This window comes from Liolophura sinensis, chromosome 10 (assembly GCF_032854445.1).
Source record: "Liolophura sinensis isolate JHLJ2023 chromosome 10, CUHK_Ljap_v2, whole genome shotgun sequence".
Taxonomy (NCBI): Eukaryota; Metazoa; Mollusca; class Polyplacophora; order Chitonida; family Chitonidae; genus Liolophura; species Liolophura sinensis.
Window position 1 is genome coordinate 35,938,027 of NC_088304.1, and position 22,079 is coordinate 35,960,105.

Below are 22,079 nucleotides of genomic sequence, written 5' to 3' on the forward strand. Positions count from 1 at the left end.
TATATTACCATGAAACTATGATGATGGACCCCCCCCCCCCCCCCCGCCATCCCTCGTCAGCACTACATCTCCATATCCGTGTGATTCTTGCGACGGCAAAGTTGTTACACTGGCTTTAACATGCAGTTTGCGGGGTTCAGTAACCATGCGAGTTAAAATGGCCTAAGGCTCATGACAGGGCCATCAAGCACTGCAAACTACAAACCCGTACTAACACGTTGCTTTCAGCGGATTTATAGTTGTTAAAAAATAAAATTTAAATGCAAAAATTTCCTAAAATTCCTGAAATAGCGACAAAATATTTTTTAAATACAGTTATTGGGAGGCTGTACCCACCTTGGTACCTGAATTTTAAACCACATACCCGGGCTCCTGCAGCTCTTAATCAGTGACTGTCACGAATTATGGGCTCATTAACATCTTTGGGCATTCATAAAATAGCTAATGCTTATTTCTAAGCCACACTTCTTTTCTTGCCTGGGCATACATGTACGTGTATACATGTGCAGTCTACCACAGGCAACTAAAGACATTCATTGGTGTGTGGTTCTTGTGGGTAAACTGCGGACCACAGGGTTTTGTATGGTTCATCTATGAATAAGCAGAAAGTGGTCACAGTGTGTTTCTACAGGCATATCGATTGTCGATATATGGACTAACACTGTGAACACAGCGTTTTACCCAGGGGAAGTTTTCGGAGATTGTGTTATCTTCCATCGTCAGTTTTACAGTTATAAGTGACCCGCTTCGCCATGTGAATTTCACGGCTAAATGAACACATATGCCTTAAACATATCAGGGCATTATTAGTTGCTCATTAATATTGTATTTTGTTCATGGATTGATTCACGTGTTACGTTCATAAACGTAAGGTTATTCTGAATATTTAGATAAAGTATAATGATCCAAATATAGTCAACAGAACTCTCTTCTCTTAAAATAGAAAAGACCTAACTGGATGGATGATTGAAAAATGTCTAGTTTTACTAAGAAGGAAAAACCCACGATGTGTCCTCAGAAGCTGCAGCGAAAATATATTTCATAAATGCACTCCACGATTAACATTAGAAAAAACACCTTCCCTAATATAAACACCGACCTTGCCATCTTTCAACAAAACTGGTGTTAGCAGTTTAAGATATTCTGTTAGTGCCGATTCGAACATGTAGACAGGGGGGTCGGGGAGGGGTGGGGTCGGGGAGGGGTGGGGTCGGCGAGAGGGTGGATCTTCAGTGCTATACAGGAGCTTATTATTTATACTGCTATTATAACAATACAAGCCCACGTGTTACTGCTGTACGGATATGCATCTACCAAACACTGGCAAAGCTTGACATGATTTCCCCTTGATGTATTTTCATTCTACTCAGGTGGGGCTGTTTCAGTTTGTTTTTATCTTGCTCTTTAAGCGGTGACAAGCACACACAAGGAAATGACACGACAGCTTTGTTTGGCCACGTGCGCTGGTTTAACTAGCTACAGCTTTAACCATTCTGAGTGTAGCTAGTGCATAAAGTTGAAGTTAGGCCACTCTTAATTGTTAGTGTCTCGTTGTCTCTTTTCTGGAACTGAGAAAGATTATAAATGACAAATATTGATTATCAATTTCTTGCCTCAAAATATAATTTTGGAAGGTTTACCTCAAGCACACTATAGGCTCATAAAAATGGCAAAATATATCAATGACTGTTTCGTCTATATTAACAACAGTTTTTGTTACAGGTAAGATATAATTTCAATGTCATTACCTTTTCCGAAACGGGCAATAATTAACAAACATGCTTAATTGTTGGACACACAAATATACGTGAAGGGAGGCCATGCAAAAGGAACTAATTACCAGCGGCCTTACAGACATAACATGACACATGCTGGCATCTTGCCAACACGGAGTCGCAGCCAGAATCACAGGCAACCTGCAAATTGATTTACGGTACACGTGACCTGTCGCTACAATTACAGGCTATTTGAAAATAACAAAAATAAAAGTGCATTAGGCTAAATTTTACAAATAGTGGAAAAGATGTACGTACGAGTAGGCCATGTGTTTGAAAGTACTAAAATCACTCCGTGTCCTTACATCTGGTTATGAGCCATTAACCAAAATGATGATGTAATGTAAGGATTCAACTTTGCTTATTTCTGGTGATAGAAACAGCATTTACACATACTCCTAGCAAAAAGATCTCAACCAACACCTTGATGCAATTGCCTTACATATGCATGCCCATTGAAAATCATACTTAACGGTAGGGTATACCACATGCGCGCCCTTATTGTCATAAATGTGAAAAAAACGTCGATGCCTTGGAAGAAATCCCGCGAGTACTGTGGGCGAGCCTACATGCAAACCGCGTGTCGAGGAAGACTGGCGTGACAACAACGGTGTCTACAACGAAAGCGCTAAAATGACCTCTCATTCACGCCTTGGGCTTTGTATTTTTGCCACCCAGAGAAACATAAAAGAGTGACCAGTGTGAGCCAGAAAGGGGCTACTCATCCGTGAAACTGAACAAAGAGGAGTTAGGTAATTCATCCAGGGCGTTCACCACCTCTTCCTTGTACTAATGCCACCCTTCATCGACCCCCAATAACATATGCATTACAAAAAACATGCGAACATTCCACTTGATGTCAAACATTGATGTAAACTTATGTGCCCGAACAAATCTGTTTAGTCAATTGCAATACCTATAATAATTGCAATAAATGCTTTCCGTCAAACCATGTTTAGTGTTTAGCCAAAAATTCTAAAATAGGGCACTCGATGGCTGATCTGTAAAGTGCCACAACCTCTGGAGCCGATGTATTTAGCTGACCTCATCAGCATTGGTGTACAATACATTGCACGAGTTACTTAATGTTTTTCTGGAGGGAGCTTCCTCAACTGGAATCCAAAATCCAAAGTTTATTGTAAAAGACACTTCACGACCGTGATTCCCACAGAAAATAATCAGTTCTGCAACTAATTGTGTCCTAGCAACGCACGTGCTTAGTTCACAGTGCATGTCCTTGAGAAAGTGACCAGCTACCACCAGCTTACCCCGACCACAGGGTTTAGTGTCCCCTTGAGGGCTACCATCAGCATTCACAGGAAGGACACCCTAACAATGGCCAAGTGCCCTCAGGGACAGAGAAAGTAATGTCCCATGGCTTGCGGTGTTTAACTAAAAGCCTTCTGGCCGGATGAATTCACATTTTACTGGCTATCGAGGCTTCTTAACATCGGTGAATTTACGGGCTTTCATTACTGCATACACCGATCTCACAGAGTTGACCACACACATGCGCATGCCTGTGTTTTATGTTATGTATATATTGAACTAATACCATTGCTTTGTGATATGACACGTGCACGGAAGCTGGCTAAAACTTGCTCTATATAACTCCTGCAGTTTAAGCCCCAGAAATTGGACGCAGAATTAAACGCCAAAGATAATGAGACCACATATTGTTTGGATGTTTAGCACTGTTAAAACTGATAAAGTTTTGTTGAACAGGCATGATATCGGAAACCACACACCTCTCCTTTATACCTATGGGATGGTCATTATGTTGAGACTGTCCACTAAAGTCAGGACACATTGCATTTAAAAATGTGAAGTTTTGTGAATTCTCTGCATGTGAAAGAGTTACTACAACATTTCCCCTTATTAATTACTTTGGCATTCGATGATTTCATTTTGGTCATTCTCTTCAACGTCATACTCTACTACACAAGTTAAATGGGACATATGCAGTTTGAAAGGAACTGAGTAGCGCATTAGCACAAGAAAAAAGAAGACAATGCAGAAAGTAATTTAGGAAATACACGTTACAGTGCTCTGTTAATGTTAACAGGTGTATTTGCCTAGATTATTTGTGCTGAAGTTCGTACAGTGTCTGTCCAAATATGATTTTATTTAAGAGAAATGAAAAGCTGACTTTAGCTGGATAGTACGTGTGTTCTGTGTGAAATAAAAATAAAATCTAGTCTGTCTGTGTGTGCGAAGGTGGTACTAGAATTGAGAGGCTACTTAACGCGTGCGAGGTATGTGTGCAAATGCAAATCACAAACACTGTGGCGCACTAACGAGCATTCTGCCCCCACGGGTCATGCTCTGGCAGGGTTTTGCAGGCGTGGGAGAGCGCGTCGCTAGTCAGGCTGAACACATTCAGTCGCCTATACCTGTTCCTACCGTGGGACCGTGTCAACACCGTACAGGTAAAAACGTTGCACCATACAAGGCTTACAGCATGGAAAATAAAACCAAAGCAGCGATGGTAAATGGTCAAAGGTTAACAGTGAGATCCGGTCTGTTGTTAGTTTACTTCAGTTAGAACCTTATTGTAACTGTTTGCAAACATGCTTTAAAAGTGGCAACTTACCCCTACCCTATACTCCACGGCTTAGGCAGAATTAGGTAAAAAAAAAAACAACAGAAAAGTGTTGTGTTGTCATCACATTTAGTACATAAGCACATGAAAACAAGGTGTTGGAGACTTGTGTTTCACCAGCAGAATCTTGGTTTGTGAAAGACTATAGCATAGAGAGTAAAACCAGATCAGCGACGACGGTGTAATAGTTAGCAAATGGTCATTCATAACCGGTAAAATACGACCTCTTTTCTGTTGATACCTCACATATTGTTTTAGTCTAATTGTTTTATTCTAGCTAAGCTTCACCGCTTAACTGCGTGGGTTTTCCTGTCACTGTTTAAGCAAACATACCTTGGTTCCTCGTTAAAGCCTGGTGAAGGTAATGCGTCCCGAAGCCGTTGACAAGGCGGGTTACTAGAGTCGTCCGAAACCCCTCCTGTAGTCAACTGTGTGGTGGGCACATCTACAGAGTCCGAGCCGTATTCTGACCTGCCAGAAGACGAAGAATGAGTAATTACAGTCATTGACAAAGCCTGCTCACGGAGGCGTGAAACATCGCGATGGAGGTTAAATGTGTGACTGCTGAAAAGTGAACGTTATGTCAATACAAGAGAGTGATGACACAGAGCTGTGGCAATCGGGAAGAGTCTAAGGTCGGTCACGTGAGCCAGTGAGACGTGACACAAGAACACGGGGAATTCTCTATGTAATAAACATCGGCTGTGTTTTGCATACCCGTGCATGAAAAAATGCATGCTGCGTAGTGTGTGATTTATTAAGATGCTGCTGAACGCCTTTACATTATACGCATGCACTGTAGACAGGGTTAAAATTAAGCTGACAGAACACAAGCAGGGAACATTACAGTATTATGTAATTCTTCATGGCAAATGTTGCTAAACGCCTTGCAAATCAACATACTTAATTTTTTTTCAACACCAATACATTTGCATACGAAAAAAGTATTAACTCTGAAAATAACGGTTAAAATAAGTTGTAACAAGCTGTTATGTGTAAATATACAAGTCAAAAAGAAAACAACAATAGTTGTTAATATTGTAGAAACTGAGTAGCTCCGTTGAGACCCCTTTAGAGGAACTGTCCTGTATAGTGTCTTTTGAAGCTATGGAGGGCGATATTGAATAGAAGCTAGCATATTAACGCGTCATTTTGTATGTATATTTCACATTAAGTTATAAGTAGACAGAAAAGTACATATTGTATAGCGCCACTTTTAACATCTGATTGCATTCAAAGCCAACAGGTCAAAACAGCTTAAAACAGTCTGAAAGGCCATGCTATTGTTACAGGGTTGTGTAGAAATCTGTTATAGCAGTAACCACTGGATGCAGTCAACAAATCATGCTGCGAACATGAGAAGGTATGCCACCAGCCTACCGATGGTCGTGGGTTTTTCCCCGACTCCGCTTTCGTATAAGTGAAGAATTTTTGAACAGGGCGTAAAACACCAATCAAATAAAAAAAAATGTTGCAGGTAAATTTCTGATATGTTGCTTTGGTAGAGGTTTTAGGTGAATTTCAACAGCATTTTTGCTTATCGTGACCGTGCCTTCTTGCAGACTTAAAATGCCGGTCTCAACGCCACCCCACTGTGCTGCTACACATGAAACATGCTTCGCCCACAGTATACTGACACCGGAGAGGTCAGGCTCCGGGGCCACGAAGCAATCAAAATTTCATATCACTTTAAAATTGTTGTTTCTTATATCACAAGGCCAAATTTTGCTTGAACGCTTAAATTCTGGGTAAGTTATTGTACAGCAAATTTCAGCTAAAATAAGGAAAAGAAACATACCCAATTTAATAACTGAAGTTTTCCTTTACGCCTAAGATGGTTTCGTTATTCCGGGTCCACGACCTCTCGTATATTCAGAATTAGACGAGAAAAGCATCAATATTGCCCACAGTGAAGTTTTATATATGACTTTAATTTCTATAGTTGGAACTATGATTAAAAGAGATCGGCATCATTTTCTCCTAGCAAGCTGCGGATGCTCGTGGGTTAGCGTAATTCTCACGGGCTCTCCCATTTTCCTCCCACCATATTGCTGTTCAAAGTGGTAAAAGTAAAATCATATCACCGAATAAGGCGTAAATCCGTATCCAAATAAATAAATAAACAAACAAATAAATAAATAAACAAACAAACGACATCATTTTTACACAGAAAAATTTAGGTAGTAGTTTATGTGAAAGTGCCCCAGATATCGACTAACCTACAAACACGCATGCACGTGCATGTATGCGGTTGGATGAACATCAACGCCGTTGATATAGGAACACACTAATTAGTTGTCGGTTATTATCATCGTCACCACCCTTGACCTGTTACCATCCGCTGGCAGAGCTCGGAAAGTCAGAAACGGGCTTCTTTGTCTATATAGCCGTTGATACTGACGTTACGCACGGTAACACTATTATACCCATTTAATTGCGCATACCATATATATATATATATATATATATATATATATATATATATATATATATATATAGGCCTATATATATGTTGATTTTAAGTAAACACTCCATATATATTGAATCTAGTGGTATAATTGACATCTAGTGGTATAAACATAACACAGACGTTTTGTTCTTTTCCTGTAATCCGCCATGGCTAAGAAGGGATATATTTGACAGATGACGAGCTCGTAAACATATAAATGTAAACATTGCTGCTGGCGAATAATCCATCCACAGTGACAAAATCAGTCAGTAATGAACAACAGTGACGTTAACACTAATTGAAATACCTGTATTTAATTAAAAAAAGACTGCTGTGACAAATTATGCTATAAAACGCCATGTGCTAGCAATTTTTGCCAACTTTTTACATAGTGTTTAGACACATGGGGATTCGATGCGTAACCATATTTTAGCTGAGTAGTGTGTAAAAATGTAGCAAACTTTGGCATGCCAGTATATGTGACAATTTATTCTTCATTGTGTAATAATTTTACATACCCAAATACAAATGGATAATGCCAACACCGGACAACATAAAAAAATGAACTAAAACGGTGAAAACACTTGTTATTCGCCACAGAATAATAACAAAAAACGTTGTTATTAAATGTTACCCGCAATAACTGTTATACAAATACTGGTTTACTATTTCCATCTTGTTTTTATTTTGATGTGTAGGCCCTCTTTCGAAACACCTAAAAGAAATACACACGAGAATAATCAAGGGCTGTTATGTTCAGAGTGGGAGAAAATCATTGTAACTGAGTTGGAACTGGATTGAAGATCTACAAGTTCAAATCGTCTGTACAGGTGCCATTGGTGAAAAAATACCCGGAACTTTAACAAAGACATCAAACGTCGATTAGAGGTATAATTGAAACGTAAAATACTGTCTAGCGTTTTTCTCTTTCCACAAAAACTGGACATAATTTTTATTTTTTTGCAGCAAAAAAAAGAAGAAGAAAGACATATAATATGCAAGAAAGGTATATCATCTATAAAGTGGTCAGCCGGAGGCTGTAGCCTGTAAAGTGTGACCAACGACTTTCACTAGTCGAGAGACTGTTTCCTTAATGTGGCCTGTCATTAAGACAGATATTGCGGACACATATTGCTACTGGCGATGTACAATATAATGCCATTATTTGGAGACACTATCATATCTTGATACATCGTACCACTTCAGGACTGGTTTTATTGCCCGTGATATACCTTACAGGTAAGCGGTGTCGTTGGAGTAAATTATGGACTGTTATCGCGCTTTTTAAAGTGTAACACCGCATGACGTCACAAGAATTTTTGTCGTAAGTTAAAAAGTGCCACATGGTTTGTCTTACGATTCAGTACTACGTGTCTTATCGAGTTGAATAAATACGATTTGCTACAGTGGCTATAAAATATTTTTTTCTTTTTCTTTTTGAAGAACAGAAATATATTGCTGGAATATACAACTATTTATCTTCGTATATTTTGCTGGAAACATTTATCATGACGTCATTGCATTATTTACAATAGTTATAATTTACCATCACATGCCCTAGATCCTGTTATTCCTCCGACCATTATGCTGGCCGCCGTCGTATAAGTGCAATATTCTTGAGTGTAAAACACCAATCGAATAAGTAAATAAATAAAGAAAGAAATAGTCCACGTATAGATTGCTGAAATCAAACAAACCCCGTATCACCTTCAAACTGAACTTTGTACAAAGATTATGACCCTGCCAAGGTTTTGCACATTGTTATTTTTTGTGGATTATACTTTGAGCCTTCGTCCTTGAAAAAAATGACTCATCACGAGCATTTAACATTGTTGCTGCTGTGGTGAAACGCCTCATAGTAAAAGCCACTGATTTGTCCCTTGCATGTGACCACCGTTATATAGGTAAACAAGAATTAGACCATAACTGATGTCTGACCATAAATTGCGATGCTTGTGCATCTCAAAAATGCACTCAGCGATCAAAAGCAAAAAGAATACAACCCCACCAGCAACAACAGTATTAAGCTGTTATTCAAGCCTTTGACACCAATCAAATAAATGAATAAATATACATAGGTACAAAATTTGACAGAATTGAGTGATATTACCAAAGGCAAGGATTTATTCTACTATATCAATACGTCAAAGTGTATGATATATTTATTTACTTATTTGATTGGTGTTTTACGCCGTACTCAAGATTATTTCACTTATACGACGGCGGTCAGCATTATAGTGGGAGGAAACCCGACAGAGCCCGGGGAAACCCACGACCATCCGCAGGTTGCTGGTAGACCTTCCCACTTACGGCCGGAGAGAAAGCCAGCATGAGCTGGACTTGAACTCACAGCGGCCGCATTGGTGACAGTCTTCTGGGTCATTACGCCGCACTAGCGCGCTAACCGACTGAGCCACGGAGACCCCCCCCCCCACAAAGTGTATGATATTTTGCTCTACAACACGCATGTATGTCACCAACGATATATTTGTCTTAATATATGCATAGCTAATCATTTACATGTAGTTTTAAAACAAGCTAATCGTCATGGCGATACCTCCCAAAATATATATATATTTCACTATTTTCTCATACATGCAATTTTGTGTTAAGAAGAAATATATAGTTTTCATACGGAAGCGGTTGCATTTGCTGAGGGCAAGCACAAAACCAAACCTCTGTGAGGGAAGGAAGCGTGTTTGTGACAAATTGAGTATAGTCAGATATGAACCCGCACCCAGAAGAATTCCTTGAGGTATAAAGCTAAGTTGTTCCACCGTGTGCCAGTATCATCTTGCAACGAAAAAAAACATTCGTGACGAGAATGACAATGTGACGGGCCCATCCTATCAGGGTGTACAGAATCAGTTAGTACAGCGTCCATGTCAACACTTACGCCTTCTACCTGTGTGCAGGAAAGCAGAATGTAGTCAGCGGGCTTGTCACTCTTTTTATAGTAAGAGACTGTTAAGAAAACCGGTCATTCTGACAGCCAATTATAACTAGCTCTCTGGTCGCCCACTATACAAGCATCACCCTCTAAAGATAATGGGACACTGTGGTGATATATCCGGGGAAATAACGACCATCAATATCTACAATGATGCAAGTTGGAAATATCACACCGTTATCATTAGGTTTGAAACCAGCGATCATACCAGTCTTTAGCCCATGTAGGAAGTGTAACTGAGAAGTCCTATCACAAAAAGTGTTCTGTTTTTTTTAAACTTCATTTGTAATAAGAACAAGGCAATGGTGTTTATTATTATTATTATTATTATTATAGTTTTGGATGGGAAGGCGGTTGGCAAAAAAATTATTGTCACGGTGAGTTCTATAGGGACTCAAAGACATGTTTACGTGAATGTACAGATAAAAATGAACGCCTGGCTCCTGTACACTTCGCCTGGAAGTAACCTGCATTCCACCTGTGAGATGTATAGGTCTATGTGATCGGATACCCTTGTATGGTACCTCCGACGTAAAATCAAGGTCAAAGAAGTGGTTGTCTATGAGTGTCTGCTATTCATGACGTCACGACGAAACAGAAGAAAGCATCGCGAAGGGCATCGTAACAGGTTTGAATTTCTTGCTTTTTTAATAACATGACCAAGTAATACTTGAATTACCACACGAATCCGTCATCATCTCGTAGGCCACCCGGAATAAACCACGCCTGCTCGTAACTCTGTGTTTGAATGTCCACATTAAGCCACAACCGTACATCAAATCTGAATTCCAGATTAGCAATGCACAGGTTTCTATATAACTAAACAAAAACCTCATAAAACTGCGGCATTCCTCTCTCGTTTCTTCATCTGCCCAAAGTACACATATAACGATCTACACACTTAATGGCAAACTGGTCTCAGTCACACTTTTAAATTATTTTTTGTATTTGTTTATCTATTTATTTATTTATTTATTTATTTCAATGAATAATTCTTGATGAACGGCCGAGTGTATCACTTATTTATACCTTTCAGATTTATGGGTGGAGTAAACCGGAGTGAGCCGAGGAATCCATCGATTTGGCAAGTTCCTGACGAATTTTTCCACGTGTGACGTACATAGATGCAAACTATATTTAAGCAAGGCAAGCGCTCTTCTGGTTGTGCAAACTGCCACAAGAGTGCCATCTACCGATTATTGTCACCAAGGCCATGTGAACCATGAGAGCGAGGAATTAACCAACTCCCTGTACAAGGCCGGGCTTGAACCGTGATGTATGTTATAACTTACACCGGTATGTACATTTCAAAGGCCACAGACGTACGGTGGCTCTCTTTCATCGTATGCGCGTAAGCACACTTCACCCTATATTACCGATATACATTTACGTTAACATTAAGCTACAGTTACAACAATCAATGAACGGCACTAACAACACGGATTACACGGACTACTTGAAGCCCGGTTTGCTCTCTTTAATAACATCATTACAGTACTTCGGTCTACCGTATTATTGGTATACAAACTCCATTCATTCACCGATACGCAAGTTTATTCCCATATTCATTACTTTAGTTTGGTTCGGTTTTGTGTAGTTTATTCAACAATCTCTTGAAGGTGGCCGAAGGTGAAGTTACAGAGTTGATAACAAAACAATGACAAAAGTATAATGATAAACCAACAGGTAGTTTAAAGGTGACATAACCGCTGTCGATATTTTTACCTGTAAGTTACGACACAAATTAATGATTAGAAGTGTGGCGATTAAGTGAAAATATAAAAATATCTTAGTATCAAGTAAAAAACACCTGCACATTTCACCAGACAACTTTGCTAATCAGTGCCGCTTGCCTGTCTGTATGCCGATATACTCTCAAATAAGAATTCGGCACAAAAATTAGCGTTATCCTATCAAAAGAGACTCTCCTGTGACTTGCCACGCTTCTAATCCCATCTATTTGACCCCGAGCAATGATGGAAAAAAGCACAAAACCCCTCTTCCACTTAATGGTTACAAGTTGTACATGTCAGTATGACTAATTTTTTTAGCAGGACACATGGTATTAAAAATGGGGATGTTTTTTTTCTCTCCCAAATTTGTCTAAACACCTGTGAAAATCAAATGCATTTAAACAATAGCTAACATTGTAAATGTAACGAGACTTTTATACGTGACTTCAGTTGCTGGAAGGACATAAACGCAACATGGTTCCTTTGTCCAAGAACAAAGCTTATCGGTATTTTACACAAAATTTAACGGCCACCATTAACCTCATACAGGCTTGATTACTTAATTAGCGTTTCCATAGAGACAAGCAAAAAAAAAAAACGAACGAAATGGGATAAGCTATATATAGAGATATATGAGGTCCTTTTTGTCGTTGGAGTCTAAGCATTGGCAGAGATACAAAATAAAAGACTGGTAGAGAGGAGAGTTTTTCTTGTCGCATAGACAAGGAAAAACAAATAGTGAAAATGGAGATGTGTTTTCTCTGATGCACATGTGATAACCTGTTTTCAAACCTGCAAAGATATTGAAGCTTCTTACATGTGACGTGAGCGTGGTCATGTTGACAGCCACGTGGCTGCCACTGCCTCTGGAGCCGGAACATGTCAAAATGGAGTACTTCATCTAAACAAACAACGGTGTAAGCTGATTGGAAATTTTAGACTGGTTAATTGTCTGCCAGTCACACATGATTTATCTAGGTCAGGATGTTCATCTTCGGTATTTTGTAATTTTGTCATTCCCTTCTCAGAGGTGCCTGTAATGTATGAATGATTTATAGCTCGAAATGTTCACTTACCATTAACCACAATAACGTGTCATGCATGTACACTTCACCGTTATTCACGTGATTTCTTATTTCGACTTCGGGGAACACCTTTTCCGAAGTATTTTTAAGCCTTAAGCCCAGTATTTACTTTCAGTTAGGTTGGGATCTACTTCCGGTTCTTTTGTATTAAAAGGAGTTTAGTAAGTTTTATTTTTTTAATTGAAGCACATCTGTCGTGCTAGTGAAAGACAACGCTACTGTCTCATTTTATATCGGAGACATTTATTCCAACATTTTAGTAGAGACTTATCTGTTTATTACATATCTAATCTGTATATAGAAATTTTAAGTTATGCCATTTTGAATAATTGTGTTAAGTAAACCATTTACAAAAGATGGATTCTGACCTAGTTTGAGTGTTACAGTTTATTTGGTTGGTCAAAGTGGTGAAATGAAACAAACTAGCCCTATGGCAACATAATAGGTTTGTGGGCCAATGCACTCACAGCATGCTTCATTAACTTTTGTTAACATTATTGCGCATGTAAAAAAAAAATAACGGCATAACATCTGCTGTCTCATTTGGCATTCAACATTGAATGAATATTCAGATTGTACTCATACCTTGCCGTATACCCGTAAAAAACCCACATGCCACGGTTTCTAACTTTAGTCAAAATATATTCAAAGAACTAGAACTATTATCATCTTTGTAGCAAGAGGTTATCACTAAACGTTGAGGTAAAATACAAATTTGAATAGTTAGAAAACAGACCAAAACATCAAATGGTTAAGAAAAAGGTTAAGCTATTCCTAAGTCTATATTAATATATGTTAGCTTCATGACCATTGAAATGATATGACCTGTACATGCCTGCACTTGTGACTAAAGTTTAGCGTCAAGAGATGTAAAGGAGAGAGGAAAGGGTGATGAAATCATTACTTCCGCGGAGTTTACACCTGAGACACAGATACACATGTAGGTGAAATGCCCAGATTTGGGATCTCTTCATGAAAGAAAAGTTTCAATGCAAAATATTTCAATTTCCAATTTCACCAGCTGCTCTTGTTGTACCCACTTCATTAGCTTGGACCCGATTTGCCACCTAGAAAACCCTTTACCTCCTAAGACCCGTCATACTACCTTGGACACGCTTTACCACTTAGGATCACATTTACTACCTAGGGCCACCTTTACCACCTAGAACACGTTTTACCACCTAGGACCACCTTCACCACCTATGACCCGCTATACCACCTAGAACACGCTTTACCACCTAGGACCACCTTTACCACCTAGAACCCGCTTTACCACCTAGAACCCGCTTTACCACATAGGACCACCTTCAACATCTATGACCCGCTATACCACCTAGAACACGCTTTACCACCTAGGACCACCTTTACCACCTAGAACCCGCTATACCACCTAGAACACGCTTTACTACATAGGATCACTTTCACCACCTAGGACCCGCTTTACCACCTAGAACACGCTTTACCACCTAGGACCACCTTTACCGCTTAGGACCTGTTATACCACTTAGGACCCATTTTTCCACCTAGTACCTGGTTTATCGCCTAAGGCCCGTTTTATTGCTTAGGACCCGTTTCACCGCTTAGGACCCGTTTTACCACCTAGGACCCGCTTTTCCACCTAAGACCCGCTTTTCCACCCTGGACCCGGTTTATCGCCTAGGGTTCATTTTAACGCCTAGGGCCCGTTTTACCGCTTAGGACCCGTTTTACCGCCTAGGATCCGGTTTAACCTCTAGGACCCGCTTTTCCACCTAAGACCCGCTTTATCACCTTGGGCCCACTTTACCGCCTAAGACTATTTTTACCATCTAACATCAGTTTTATCACCCACCACCCAAATCATATGACCTACAGTTATTCTACGTGCTTCAAAAAGACGCACCACTGGTAATAACCTTGTATTCCTGCACAAACCAGGACTCTGCTGGTGAACTCCAGGTCTGGTATATTTGTATTGTTGTCATGTGATAAATTATTAAATATGATGGCGATACAGCATTCTGAGCAACTCTAAACCAACAACGTCTAAAAAATTCCAATTAGCATAACTGTGCATTTTTTATCTATTTGTGCTATGCCCATTTACACGATCAGTTCGAGTAAAATCTTAACTTAGCTGGGAGTTAAGTGACAAGAGGCAGTATTTCACAACTTAAGTATTACTATTTGCAGGCTATCCCAATAGTTATTTATTTATTTATTTCATTGGTGTTTTAAGCCATGCTCAAGAATATTTCACTTACATAACGACAAGCAGTATTATGATGAGAAGAAACCCGGGTCCCGGTGGAAACTTATCACAATGTCGTTGCTGCTCTGGTCTTACTCTCTATGCTGTGCGTCTATCCCACTGTCGTCACTGCTCTGGTCTTACTCTTTATGCTGTACGTCTATCCCACTGTCGTCGCTGCTCTGGTCTTACTCTCTGTGCTGTGCGTCCGTCACATTGTCGTCGCTGTTCTGGTCTTACTCTCTATGCTGTGCATCTATCACATTGTCGTCACTGCTCTTGTCTTACTCGCTGTGCTGTAAGTCTATCACAATGTCGTCGATGCTCTGGTCTTACTCTCTATGCTGTGCGTCTATCCCACTGTCGTCACTGCTCTGGTCTTACTCTTTATGCTGTACGTCTATCCCACTGTCGTCGCTGCTCTGGTCTTACTCTCTGTGCTGTGCGTCCGTCACATTGTCGTCGCTGTTCTGGTCTTACTCTCTATGCTGTGCATCTATCACATTGTCGTCACTGCTCTTGTCTTACTCGCTGTGCTGTAAGTCTATCACAATGTCGTCGATGCTCTGGTCTTACTCTCTATGCTGTGCGTCTATCAAATTGTCGTCGATGCTCTGGTCTTACTCTCTGTGTTGTAAGTCTATCACAATATCGTCATTGCTCTTGTCTTACTTTCTATGCTGTACGTCTATCACATAGTCGTCGATGCTCTGGTCTTACTCTCTGTGTTGCAAGTCTATCACACTGTCGTCATTGCTCTTGTCTTACTCTCTATGCTGTGCATCTATCACAATGTCGTCTTTGCTCTGGTCTTACTCTCTGTGTTGTAAGTCTATCACAATGTAGTCACTGCCCTTGTCTTACTATCTATGCTGTGCGTCTATCACATAGTTATCGATGCTCTGGTCTTACTCTCCGTGTTGTAAGTCTATCCCACTGTCGTCACTGCTCTGGTCTTACTCTCTATGCTGTGCATCTATCACAATGTCGTCACTGCTCTGGTCTTACTCTTTATGCTGTACGTCTATCCCACTGTCGTCACTGCTCTTGTCTTACTCTCTATGTTGTGCATCTATCACATAGTTGTCGATGATCTGGTCTTACTCTCTGTGTTGTAAGTCTACCCCACTGTCATCACTGCTCTTGTCTTACTCTCTATGCTGTGCATCTATCACAATGTCGTCACTGTTCTTGTCTTACTTTCTATGCTGTACGTCTATCCCACTGTCGTCAATGCTCTGGTCTTACTCTCTGTGCTGTAGTATATTATTTTAAAGCGCTCAAAACACTATAGGATATTCACTCAAAACGAAGTGTTCGTCTGTAGCATCTACAAACGGCAACTTCGAATAAAAGTTTTGCGGTTTTGTTTTTGTGCAAACAAAGTTAATTTTTGTTTGCTATCTTTTGGGATACCTGGGAAACCATTCATTGTCACTATCCATTGTGTATTTTTTCAATGTTTAAATGGTGAACCAAAAATCTAGCATTCCCAGACATGGTCCCCAGTGACTATATGGAACAGAATATATGACACAGATTGTCCGCATTGAGTCGATCACGTCCTCAACACAAAATGAATATACATTGCTGCCATATTTTTTATCATTCTTCTCCACAGTTTTTTTCATCGCTATTATTAGAGGAGACTATTTTACAGGCGCCGTACAGAGAGCACACACTTGTTGAGCGATAGCCTGGGAAACGTCTCTTCATAAAGATGTGACAGAATGTGTTAAATTACACCACATACCTCCAAACTAATAGGTCACTGGTCTTATATATACATAGTCTGAAGTGGAGAGGGAACCACCACTGAAACCAATGAAGTAATGAAGTTTGTGTGCGAGGGTTTAGTCCAGGTGTATTCCATGTTTTGACACAAAAGACAATTGTTACCCAACACAAATATTTATAGTTATAATCTTTTCAGTGCAAGATTGTGCGATCGAATATAGCTGCAGCCCGGAGCGGCTGTGTATTTAGGGGCTGGCTTCTGTTGTGAAGGACGCCGTTCTCCTTCAAGAGGACGTGGTCGGCTGAACGTTTCAGTGGGTAAAAGTGCTTCCCGTGTATGTTCAGCAGAACTATGTTTCTGAGATTTCTGTACCGATGTTTGCTTTGAGACAATACTCCGGAGTGCCGCAGAAATGACCATTGTCAATTCACAAGGTTTACGGACAAGGTACCATTCGTGAGAGCTGAAAAAAGGTCGCGGCTAAGCAAAACATCTCAAGAGAGTGACATCAAATATGCTCGATGCAGAGGACATTGTATGAACTCTCACAACAATGGACCGAGAGTATAAGGTAGACTATTTCGCAATAATGATTGGATTGCTATGTAACAAGCCCTTACGGATCTATGTAACATAAATCCGTGGTATGCGCACTCGTCTCTGACCTCTGGGTTTCACTCGTCTTTGACAGAACCGCTCATACTTTCGCTTGTCTAGTGAGCTAAATCCTTTAAAAACTTTCTTTATAATATTATAAAGAGCTTTAAAATATCGAATAGCATTCCATTTCAACACTAAAAACTTTTAAAAGTTGATAAGAAAAGTTATGAAAAGTAGTAGACAGACTTGGGTGCACTTAATTATGAGGGTCTTTTATTCCACCAAGGTGTGATTAGGAGGTGGGTGGGGTGGGGGGTTGAGGTGGGGTGGGTGGGTGTGTAGTAATAATAGCATGTGCTATAATAACACGGCTACAATGTGCTACAACGGCTACGAGGGTGACAACGACATGAAATACGTCTCTGATTGACGCAGGCAATATTTTCAGATGAGTAGACTAAAGAAAGAATTAAGAGATTTGGGTTTCATATACAGCAAATAAACAAAAGTCTATAGCATTTAAAGCAGTTCATGACACACACACAATGAAGATACAGTAAGAAAGTCAGGATCTAACGTGACAGAAAGTAAAACACATCGGGCATGGGGTGAAGGTCAAATTCATAACGAACTGGGTGCACGAATCACCTGTCTCAGATAACTATGTTACAGAAATCCATGGGCTGGAAAAATGGAATGGGTACTGTAAATGAACCAACCCTTCTTTCGCACAGTTACGAGGTAAATCAAGATTTTGCTTGGTGAAATAGTGACTTCACATAACACGAATTTTGACAGGGACCAACATTTGTCAAACGCCTCGTGCTCTTTTCCCTCCCCATGGATGTCACAAGCTGATAACCCACGGAGATTGTCGGTTGATTTATCGTCGTAACCTGTACCCCCGCTCCCCTTCTCTTTCCTTTTTATTCCCTCTCCCCTATTTCATGTAAACATGCAATGGTTCCATAGTTAGGAAATGCTGTACGGTGCAATACAAAGTTAAAATGTCTAACATCACAATAGAAAAGACTATTCCAAGTGATTAACTCTATGTTGTATACCTGCTTGTTGACTCCACTGTATATTGACAGTACAGCTATCTTTAAAAGGAGCAGATCAAATTACTGAAAATGATATCGTCGCGACATGCTCATTGTACCGTCATAAATTACGATTATTACCCGTCAGTGAGCTTTAAGGAAATAAATCTGTGTAGGACACCTAAGTTGGGCAATGTCAATTATTCATAACAACTTCTACAGACCCTGTTATTGAAGATTTATAAGCAAGTGAACATATAAGTTTCACAGGAAACTGATACTTTCTACCCACATAAGTACCCAGTAGTGTCGTAGGAGTGCTTTTTGCTTGATCACACGACTTTTGCTGAATCATACGACTAAAACATTGTTCCTGTCTTATTCGATCGGCATTCACCCGATGTTGGTGTAAGTTCGAATCCAGCACTCACTACTTCCTCTGATACTTTATGTCAAGAGGAGTGTCAGGCACCCGACCAAAGACAGATGCTTACTCTTTTTCAAATTTACACAATTTCTTAGTTTTACTTATTTAATCTTTTTTTGTACTGCACTCTTTTGTCACTGTTAGTTTTTGACCATTTTAAGAACACAACAAATCAAATAACATTATTTATTTTGAATGATGGTATGGGAAAAGATCTGAAGGACAACAGCCATTTTGTTTTGACGCACTTGTAGAAACCGCACTTTTATCCCACGCCAACAAAGCTAAAAGCCATAACATCAGCGGAAACAGGCGCGTTTTTGGATTATGAAAATATATCGCGCCTGATAAACTTGATAACATGATGGCGTTTTTCTCAGTGTGCGCGATTTTGCTTACCTTGAACTGCAATATGTCGGTTATGAAACATCAACTGGTATAGCGATGTCTTTCATTCACTTAACGATATCTGCTGCATCATTATTCCAGCATTAGAATGAAAATGAATAACAACAGACGAGCAGAAGAAATTCATGTTCTAGTTACGTGGGGACGAGGGAAAACAAAACAAGACCTCAGACAGAGGTGACCTTATTGTCAATAAAACGGGTTCTTTCCATTTGACAGAAATCGTAACCAGTGAAGGTTGTGGACAGATTCACAATGGATAAAAAGCTACAGGTGTCATCCAGGCAATAGCCAGGTAATAAATCGTCCTCAGCTGTTTCAGGTGCACGAAGCGAGTAGGTAACAAGATGTGCAGAAACATGACTAATTCAGCAACGCTTGCAGAGTAGTTCACACCTAATGCATTGCACCATTCAAGCTATAGTTCACACGCGATTATTTAGCTCTTTAAACGCAATATTTTGCTGGGAATGAGCCATAACACAGTTCACTTCCTCTTGGGAAGGTTCCTCCTCATTAAAATATTTATATCGACACTGTACTTTGCAAATACACTGCCAACACATGTGTGTTTAGAGGAATCCATAGCTTCTTTGCTTATTTGGTTGAGCATTCCATTGTTCCATGGGTATGTTTCTACCATACTATGTTCGATAATGTAGACAACCCATTGCCTTTGTCATGATTTCCCTTTGTATTCAACCTGACTATGTAATCATCGATAGAAATACACGCGTAAATCAATAGGAAATACGCCAAAGCAGATATATATCACCAATGACATAAGCCCCATGTGTCATTTACTAGTCCAGCTCATGCTGGCTTCCTCTCCAGCTGTACGTGGGAAGGTCTGACAGCAACCTGCGGATGGTCGTGGTTTTCTCCCGGGCTCTGTCCGGTTTCCACCCACCATAACGCTGGCCGCCGTCGTATAAGTGAAATATTCTTGAGTACGGCGTGAAACACCAATCAAATAAATAAATAAATCGTTTACTAGTGGTAAGGTTTAGATAAGGGTTCGCCTTTTCTGGTCAGAAATAGCCTCGATAAGTTTAAACGTTGGTGCGTTTCCAGTGAGCGATAACAGTGAAAAACACGCAGGAAAATAACAGTGAAAAACAAGCAGGAACATAACAGCGAAATCAAACAGGAACACACTGAGCTATAGCCGATTCCACAAAGCCAGTTTTGACTTAAGTCAAAACTTGAAACATGATTTTAGAGCTTAGTTTCAAGCCCAGTAAAATTTTTACCTATTGATCAATGATATCTTAAGATGAATGTGTGAAAATTTCAACTTCTAAAACCAAAAACTATCCAATGTAACAATGCTTTAAAATTTCACAGAGGTCAGAAATGTCTGTGTGCAATTGGCCTCTGATGCTCAAAAGTTACCCGAATATCTGGAACATGGATATTTACTGATATCTGTAGGAATGGCCGCGATAAACGTTTACTGCTCCATCTGGCCAGTCGTATTCAGTTTCGAAATGACCTCACCATGTCAGGTGGCCAACTGCATGTATTGTACATTCTAGGAATAAGACAAATAAACCTTGCTTTAGGTGTATAAGGTGAAGAGGTAAAGCGTTGTATTCTTCTTCCGAGTACAGATAATGAGGAATACCTCCGCTTATTGCGCATAAACAAAGCAAATGAGTGAAAACATATCAACAAAATGCATATACATACATACATGTAAAAGTGTGATTGTAGCGCAAATACACAGGCTTAGTTCAATGATAACGCATCGCGGAGTGCTTGGTCAACATGAAAACATGGCCAGTGTACGCTCACTGTACAATCTACAGCCCTTGCGCATTTCCACAATGGGCACTAGGATCAAAAACAAAAACATACCGTCCAACAACAACAACAACAACAATAACAATGACGTGGTCACGGAGCTGCTTCTCACACCTAAATCACAATGTACACCAGCAAAACAGTTTGTTGCTGACAACAAATAAATGGCAGCCGTAAAGCTATGTTATACACATACATGTATATGGTGAAAAGACCCTTTTGTACTAACCTTAACGAGTCTACATGGATCCTTAGTTGTGTTCAAACGTCTAGTATTTCTCCCTCTGTCTGTTTTACCAACTAAGTGACATAGTCGGGTGTCCCTAGGATGTTTGGATGTCACCCAGTGCTAATTACACCTGCTGCTAATTAAATATCTCTTCATGCAGACGTTGTCATGATGTCACGTACGGTACTTCTAATTGCTAATCCGGATATGGTTATTGTCCCTGTGTTCACCGCAGCGACTGATCCGCACGATTGATTGATTTTTATCACTGTATACATACATATACATATATACCAGGTCACTGTGTGCCTTGTGTATTGAACAATCAGATAATGAAAACACTGTGTCGGTTTCCAGTTACCAGAATGAGAGCTTGTATTCCAAAACGTTGTCACGAGATACCTTGTTATTTACGCGGGTGATGTTAAAAACGCCATTATCTGAAGATTTGTGCACCAAAACTGAAATATTATACTGTAACTCTACTGTGTTTCGGTAACTAGCACTAATACATCTGAAACGTTTAACAATTATGGCTACCCCAAGATATATTCATGGAGACATTGGCTATATAAGGACCTGGTACGGTAAAGCAGACAATTGGCCCCAGAGAGCAGCGACAAGAAAGTGCAAATTTCTAAATCCCAACACAATTCTGTAAGTTTACAAATCAGAAGTATGAATATTGGTCGAATAACCCGTAGAGCTTACATGGCCGTAAAAGGGATGGCTGCTTAGTAATTAGTAACCCGCCAAAAATGTACTCTTGACCAAAAACGCCAAATATTCGTTCAAAAGAGGCACTGTGTTTATAATTTGTAAAAATGAAGATCAATGTTAACCATAAAAATGTGTGAGTAAATACATAGGCCACCTTGCATTAAATAAGAGTTTTAATGAATTAGAATGGATAAGCCATGATATTACGTAATATTGTGCAACTGTGGCGAAATCATACATGCATCGTGCTTGAGTGCATATATGGTCCTCTAGCGTACTATCTG

At 39.8% G+C, this 22,079-nt stretch overlaps 1 protein-coding gene across 1 annotated transcript in view; it reads right to left on the reverse strand.

The window, feature by feature from the left end:
• The window catches only part of LOC135477172 (uncharacterized), a 32,975-nt gene that overhangs the window by 5,208 nt on the left and 5,688 nt on the right, over positions 1–22,079 (reverse strand). The window contains exon 2 of the mRNA XM_064757327.1: positions 4,711–4,848. The gene's annotated coding sequence lies outside the window, so the exon portion shown is untranslated. The remainder of the gene's footprint in view (positions 1–4,710; positions 4,849–22,079) is intronic.